Below are 8,677 nucleotides of genomic sequence, written 5' to 3' on the forward strand. Positions count from 1 at the left end.
TTTCATGTCTTTGCGTTCTGAGTTCAAATTCTGCTGAAGATGACTTTGCCTTTTATTCATTCGGGGTCAATAAATTAAGTACCAGTTGCGTACTGGAGTCAATCTAATCGACTAGCCCCCTCCCCCAAAATTTCAGGTTTTGTGCCTAGAGTAGAAAAGTATTTATTTCATCTAGTTTCAGCTCACGAGCTGTGACCATGCTGGGGCACCGCTATTTATAGTATGTTAGGACTTATATAAAAAAACATTGTTAAAATATTTTGTGTATTTTTTAACCTTTTACTTGTATCAGTCATAAGACTGAGGCCATGCTGGGACTCCACCTTGGAGAATTTTAGTTGAATGAATCGACCCCAGGACTTGTTGTTTTTTTTCTAGAGTCTGGTACTTATTTTATTGATCTCTTTTGCTGAACTGCTAAGTTACAAGAACATAAACACACCAACAGTGGTTGTCAAACAGTGACGAGGCACAAACACACACACACACACAGAGAAGCTGTGCTCCAGCATGGCCGCAGATAGATGACAAACAAGTATAATAATAAAAGAATACACACACATATATTAACATGCACACACATATATACATAAACACACACAGATATATATACAGACATATATACACACACATATATATAAACACACACACACAGTGAGCTTCTTTCAGTTTCCGTCTACCAAATCCACTCACAAGGCTTTGGTCGGCCCGAGGCTACAGTAATAAGACACTTGCCCAAGGTGCCACGCAGTGAGACTGAACTCGGAGCCATGTGGTTGGGAAGCAAGCTACTTATCACACAGCCACACCATAGAGACAAAACCAGTTTACTGCACATGAATTTTAACAGCAAAATCCGATATGGACCCCCACCCCCTAAAAGAGCCATATGCACCCCCAGTTTGGAACCATTGACCTACATTATTGCAACCAACATATAACCACCAGAGACAAAACCACCACCATCACCACCGCCACTACCACCACCGCTACCACCACCACAACCACGACCACCACCACGACCACCACAACCACCACAACCATCACCGCCACTACCACCACTACCACCACCACCGACCGCCACTACCACCACTACCACCACTACCACCACCACCACCACCACCACCGCCACTACCACCACCACCACTACCACCACCACATGGCCAATATCTGCAGGAATATTAAATACAACTTCCCCACCCCATAAACCTTATCACACCACCGCCAACACCAGCACGCATCAACTAAGGTCCACCCCTCCTCTCCCCCTCTCCAGATAGGTCAGTCAGCTAAAAAAAAAAAAACCCATTCCTGTACACAACTTGCCTGCCTGTCTGTCTGTCTGTGTGTCTGAACAGCCTGCAGGCTGGCTTGGTGGCTGGCTGAAGTTACTCAATGGCAGCAGGTGTAGTAAGGGGGTGGGAGGTGGGGAGTGAAAGAGAGAGAGAGACAGAAAGAGAGAGGGAAGTGTAGTGGAAGAGAGAGAGAAGGGGGAGGTGGAGGAGTGTGTGTGTGTGAATGGTGAATGAAAGGTTCAGTGAATGGAAGGAGGAATAGGTAAGAGGGGGGAAGAGGAGGAAGAGTCAAAGCAGAGAAAGAGAGAGAGTGTGAGATAGACAGATAGATAGATAGATAGATAGAGAGAGAGAGAGACAGAGAGAGAGAGAGGCAGAGAGAGAGAGAGTGAGAAAACAAACAAAAATGAAAAAATATCTTCAGGCTGGCTAAGCAAGATATTCAGAAGAAATATTACAAATGTTACACACACACACACACACACGTGTGTGTTTGTGTGTGTGTATGAAAGGAAGTAAAAAAAAATCTATGAAAATGAAACAATAACAAAGAAAACCAGAACAGCAGCAGCAGCAGCTAAAATATTTAGTCCATTCAATAATTTTCATGAATGGTCTTTTATTGTGTGTGTGTGTGTTTGGGGTGGGGAGTGAGTGTATTTATTCATATTCATTCATGGCTGTTTTATTATTATTAATTATTATTATTTTTCTTTTTTTTTTATTTGGCATTTGGTTTTTTTTTGGGTTGGAAGTTAGGTTAAGGGTCTTGCAAAGTTACCTGGCTCTAATAAGCAGGAACTGCACACACAAAACCAAATTCCTACAGGTACTGCTACTACAGAGAGAGAGGGGGGGGGAGAGAGAGAGAGAGAGAGAGAGAGACAGGCCTGATGTGGCTCTTGGCCAAGCCAAAATCTGTGAAGCTGTGCAACTCATGCCAGTATGGAAAATAGAAGTTAAGTAATGATAATGAAGATTTTATATAGATATATAGAAACTTCACTGTATTCTCTCAGTTTATAAATGTGTGTGTGTGTGCGTGTGTGTGTGCGTGTGTGTGTGTGTTTGTCCTCCCCTATCATCACTTGACAACTAGTATTGATGTGTTTACATCCCTGCAATGTAGTAGTTCGGCAAAAGGGACCGATAGAATAAGTACTAGGCTTACAAAGAACAAGTCCTGGGATCTATTAGTTTGACTAAAGGCAATACTCCTGGAACAAGTGAAAGAATAAAATGATATATATATATATATATTTCTTTACTACCCACAAGGGGCTCAACACAGAGAGGACAAACAAATGGATTAAGTCGATTATATCGACCCCAGTGCGTAACTGGTACTTATTTAATCGACCACGAAAGGATGAAAGGTAAAGTCGACCTCGGCGGAATTTGAACTCACAACGTAGCGGCAGACGAAATACGGCTACGCATTTCGCCCGCGTGCTAACGTCTCTGCCAGCTCGCCGCCCTTTTCGCCCGCGTGCTAACGTCTCTGCCAGCTCGCCGCCCTTTGAATATATATATATATATATCATCATCATCATCATCATTCAACGTCTGCTTTCCATGCTGGCATGGGTTTGACTGGGGACTGGTGAGCCAGATGGCTGCACCAGGTTCCAATCTGATCTGGCAGAGTTTCTACATCTGAATGCCCTTCTAACGCCAACCACTCCGAGAGTGTAGTGGGTACTTTTACGTGCCCTGGCACAAGGGCCATTCAGGTGGTACTGGCAACGGCCATGCTCAAATGGTGTTTTTATGTGCCACCTGCACAGGAGCCAGTCCAGCGGCACTGGCAACGCCCTCGCTCAGATGTTGTTTTTCATGTGCCACCAGCACAGGTGCCAGTAAGGTGACGTTGGTAACGATCACGCTCGAATGGTGTGCTTAACGTGCCACTGGCACAAAGGCCAGTCAGCAGCCCTGGCAATGATCACGCTCGGATGGTGCTCTTAGTGCTCCACTACCACGGATACCACTCATGTGGTGCTGTCATCAAATTTGATTTTGATTTTACTTGCCTCAACAGGTCTTCGCAAGCAGTGTTTAGTGTCCAGTGAAAGAAAGGTATGCCTAAGTGGGCTGGTTACACCACTGGCATAGACTACGGGTTATGGTCTCACTTGGCTTGCAGGGTCTTCTCAAACACAGCATATTTCCAAAGGTCTCGGTCACAAGTCATATATATATGGTTTAATAAACTGGTACACTGTCACTTACGAAGACAAGGGTCTCAGTTGATCTGATCGACGGAACAGCTTGCTCATGAAATTAACGTGCAAGTGGCTGAGCAATCCAAGACACGTGTTCCCTTAATGTAGTTCTCAGGGGAGATTCAGCATAATACAGAGTGTGAAAAGGCTGGACTTCGAATTGCTGGTACAACCCACTTCTGCCAGCTGAGTGGTTTGGTGTAATGTGAAATAAAGTGTCTTGCTCAAGGAGACAACACACCACCAGAACAGGAACTGAACTTGCAATTTCACGACCTTATGCCAAAAACCCGAACTACTAAGTTACATGCTTTCATGTGTGTGTGTGTTGTGTGTGTAGTATATATATATTATATATGTGTACATATGTTTATATATATATACATACATATATATATATAATATATATATATGTGTACATAGGTTTATATATATATACATACATATATATATATATATATATATATATATATATATATATATATATAATATATATAAATAAAAATACAAAAAGACGATACAAAAACACGGACAGGTCATTCGAAGCCTTTAATCTTCAGTCAAGAACTGGATTATCCTCGCAATTTCAGCTGATTAATCTTGAGATTGCTCCAGTCTGGCCAGCCCCAAGGAAAAATTAAGCTTATATATATATATATATATATATAACTCCAAGAAAGTTAGGGCTTGTGAATTCAACCCACTAAGGGATAATATCTATCCAATATACTGTTGGTATAATACCCAATTATTAATACACAAGTGCTTTTTATTGCATTGCAGTTACATTAACTAGTGTACTAAATGGGTGAAGGTAAAGAGATATTTTAACATTAATTTATATCGCAAATAAGAAATGGAGAAGCACATTAGTTGGTTCATCAACTTTAGGACATTAAAAATGTTAACTTATTTATTTATTAAACTGATAATTAACATTTTTAATGTCCTAAAGTTGATGAACCAACTATTGTTCTCCTCCATTTTCTTATTTGCTATAGATATATATATATATAGTAATAATAAAAGGTGAAACTAATTAATTAGGGATAATTATCAATTACACCAGTAGATTTCAGCATTTGAAAAGCCCCATTCGAGGAAAATTTAAGTAATACTAAGTAATTAAGGGTTAGCAACGAATTGCCTCACCAACACACCGAATTTAGAAATTAGCAGTCAAGAGATAAGCTATTCCTTCTACTAAAAGGGGGATCTCAGTAAAACACAGCACATTGAAAGGCAAACACAGAAAGGTAAGAAAAGAAAGGAAGATCCCCCTTTTAGTAGAGGAATAGCTATATCTCTTGACTGCTATTTCAAATTCGGTGTTGTGTGGTGAGGCAATTCGTTGCTAAACCCTTAATTACTTAGTATATATATATATATATATATTCACACACACACATGCATGCAAACACAATTTGACATATAATTGGAGTTAGATAACACAATATGCAAGCAAAGTGCACTACCACCACCACCAAGACTACTACCATCACTACTACCTATACCAACAACACTTACCAACACAGATATTCTCCAACTACTGTTACTAATACAGATAGAGCTCTACCATCACCACCACCACCAACCATACATACTATAATTACCTGTGCTTACTTCCATGTAGCTATATGATCTGCTAGAAATAGTAGCCAAATCTCTCTCGACTCACACACTACAAACTCACAGTACACACTACATAATAGGGGTCCCAGGATCACTCCACATAGGAACAAAATGGGATGGTCACAGCTAGAAAGCCTTTAATCGAGGATCTTCTCAGTCAGGACTTACCATGGGCTAAACAACATCGCCAACCACCACCATCACCGCCACCTCCACTGCAATTATCAGTTCTTATCACCACTTACAATAATCTGAACCAGCCAAGGGGAGAGGCCTCTCACTTTTAAGAGGCTCCTCGACCTGCTAGAAATAATAACTAAGTCTCCTTCAAATAGCACCTTATCATATGAACCAAGGAAGGTCAGGTCACATTGGGTAATATAGTTGAAAATATACAGAGTTAGACTGGAACAGTGCTAATCATAGATCCACTCAATTGAGACTAATATTAGCCTAGGGTTAAATAAAAACAACAGACAATATACTTGAAAGGTGATCTCAAGCCAGACAGGTGTGGAGTGGTAGGTAGTACAACAGGTGTGGATACCTCATTGAAGTATTTGCACCACCACTCCCATCTCCATCAACAACCAGGTAAAGAAAACTAAAGTTATACCTTTGAATTAGCTTTTGATCTGATTGTTAAAAAGAGAGCAAGAGGGAGGGGGTGAGCGTGTCAGAGGTCAGCTGATTTGAAGGACGAAAAGAAAAAAAAAAAACATCAAAGAGATGGTAGGGCCCAATGAATGGTATCTATATCTTCACACTCTCTCTTTCCACCTGTAAATGACACACAAATTAAATTAGACTAGTCACCAGGTAGATTAAACTAGTTACTAGGCAGACCTCAACAACACCGCTTGTATGCTGGTGATGCTCGTTTACAACCATCAAACAATACCAAGACAAGGAGATGCTATGACACATACACACATATATATACAACCAGACAATAATTCTTTATATCTGCTCCCTTGGGATCCCCTTAGAGCAGCTCTTCACACTGCTGACTTGGTCCTCGATAAAGGTATTGGGATACAAGTTCAAATCATTTGAGCAGGATTAAGTGTTTTCTATATTCAGATTGTCATCATCCTATTCTTGATTGTGCATATATAGGCGCAGGAGTGGCTGTGAGGTAAGAAGCTTGCTTACCAACCACATGGTTCTGGGTTCAGTCCCTCTGTGTGGCACTTTGGGCAAGTGTCCTCTTCTATGACCTCAGGCTATATATATATACGATGGACTTCTTTCAGTTTCCATCTACCAAATCCACTCACAAGGCTTTGGATGGTGGGGTGGGAGACAAACACCCCACCATTTTAGCTCTCAGGCATTTTTAATTTCCACAATTTTTTATTTCCACTCCACCCTAACACACACGTATGTGTGAGCGGGTATATAGATTGTGCAATCTAGGGTGGAGTGAAGATAAAAAGTTGTGAAACATGAAAATGCCTGAGGCCCAAAATCTTGCTATATATTATTACTAGAAAAATGCAAAATTTTCGCTTAGATCAGTCAAGGGCATTTACTCCCTCAAACCCCACAAAATCTGCTGTTGTAAAAAATTTACAAATGTATACACACGACAGGTTTCCACACATTTTCCGTTTACCAAATCCACTTACAAGGCCTCTGGTTGGCTCAGGGCTGTAGTAAAAGACATCTGCCAAAGGCGTCGTGCAGTAGAACTCAGAATTATGTGGTTGGGAAGTAAGCTTCTTACCACTCAGTCACACCTGCACCTACATACCCTTCAAAAAAAAACGTGATGGGCATGACTGGAATACATGTCAGATATTGGACTGCAGGATGTCAAGGTTGACTCAAGGCTAAACAACAATAACAGCGAGCAAAAAAGACAAAAAAATAGAAACAAGAGCACTCAGAGAGTTCAAACCTCTGCCAAGACAACACCAACGTCATCTCAACAATTAGCCAGAGATGATTTTTAAAATGAAAATATCTGAAATAAACTCGACTGCTCTCACAATTGAGAATAATAAAAATGAATCCGACCGCTCTCAAAAATTAAGTCAAAAAAAAAAAACCAGTAAAAATAATCCAGAATCCTTGTTTGGTACCGGATCAATCCCAAAATCTAATCAGTTTGTGCCAGTCATGAGTCCAAACATCCCTGAAAGTTTCATCCAAATCCATCCAGCAGTTCTTGAGATATCTTGTCCACGGACAAACAAACAAAGTAACACAACTGTAAACAATACCTCTGCCTTCGTTAAGGCGGAGATAACAAGAGCACTCAGGGAGCACAGGCCTCTGACAAGGCAACACCAATGTTCTCTCAACAATTAGCCAGAGATTATTTTTTAAATGAGAATATCTGAAATAAACTCGACTACTCTAACAAACGAGAATACTAAAAATGAACCCAACTGAAAACAGGAAAAATACTCTAGAATCCTTGTCTGGTACTGGATTGATCCCAAAATCTAATCAGTTTGTGCCAGTTATGAGGCCAAACATCCCTGAAAATTTCATCAAAATCCATCCAGCGGTTCTTGAGATATCTTGTCCATGGATGAACAAACAAACATGACTGAAAACAATACCTCCACCTTTGCTAAGGTGAAGGTAATAAATATTTGTTTTCCTTACCTTTGACAAGTCACGCAAATGCGCAGGTTTCGGACGGCATGCGCGCTTGCTTTGAAGACTCCTTGGGGAGCAACTGAAGAAATCTTCTCCATCTTTTACACAGTCTACTTGGTACAATTCCATTTCCATGTCCTGGAGGCAAAGAAAGAAACAGTAAGAGTTAATACGGTTCTAATCTCCCAGACAGATTTTTATATCATTTTATGTTGTTACCTGATTTACCAAAAATAGCAGCCAAATTCCTCGACTCTGTAGCATTCCCATTATTGTGTGAAATGTAAAAAGCACCAACATTATAAATACATCCCCCACCACCCTGTTGTCACAAATTTAACCTATAAAATCTCAAAGCAAGGTTAACAACAAATTCCCAAAAATTACAAATGGAAGGGCTCATTATTTTTGTCATGAATTTTACCCTTGAAATTACAACATAAAGTATATAACAATTCAACCAACATTACCAAAAAAGGGGCCTCAATAACATTGTTATCAAAGTTGACCCTTGAAATTTCAATGTAATACATATAACAATTCCCTAATATCATAAACATAAGGGCACACATTTCTCACAAATTTTACCCTTGAAATCCCGACAGAAAGTATACAACAAACTCAGCCAACATTACAAACCTAGAACCATTCACCTCTACACGATTGTATTGTGACAAGGTTTACAACCTACCGTATTTCAATGTGTATAAGGAACACCTTTTTTGTCAAAAATTAGGTTAAAAAAACATGGGAGTTTTTTTATACATGGATAGTATTATAATCCCTTACAAAACCTTTTTCCAAATTTTAAGCCCCCAAAATTTGGGGGTTCTTTATACACGTTATAATACAGTAATTTTAATCAGTAAAGGATTTCTATCACAAGAAATTAACCTTTACTTTTAACCCTTA

The 8,677-nt window shown here is 39.9% G+C and overlaps 1 long non-coding RNA gene across 1 annotated transcript in view; it reads right to left on the minus strand.

The window, feature by feature from the left end:
• Positions 1-7,069: 7,069 nt before the first annotated feature.
• The window catches only part of LOC118763579, a 48,447-nt gene continuing 46,839 nt past the window's right edge, over positions 7,070-8,677 (minus strand). Inside the window, exons 2-3 of the long non-coding RNA XR_004999327.1 lie at positions 7,772-7,903; positions 7,070-7,081 (exon numbers count right to left, since the gene is read on the minus strand). This is a non-coding gene — a long non-coding RNA (uncharacterized LOC118763579). The remainder of the gene's footprint in view (positions 7,082-7,771; positions 7,904-8,677) is intronic.

The sequence above is a fragment of the Octopus sinensis genome, linkage group LG5, assembly GCF_006345805.1.
Source record: "Octopus sinensis linkage group LG5, ASM634580v1, whole genome shotgun sequence".
Lineage (NCBI taxonomy): Eukaryota > Metazoa > Mollusca > Cephalopoda > Octopoda > Octopodidae > Octopus > Octopus sinensis.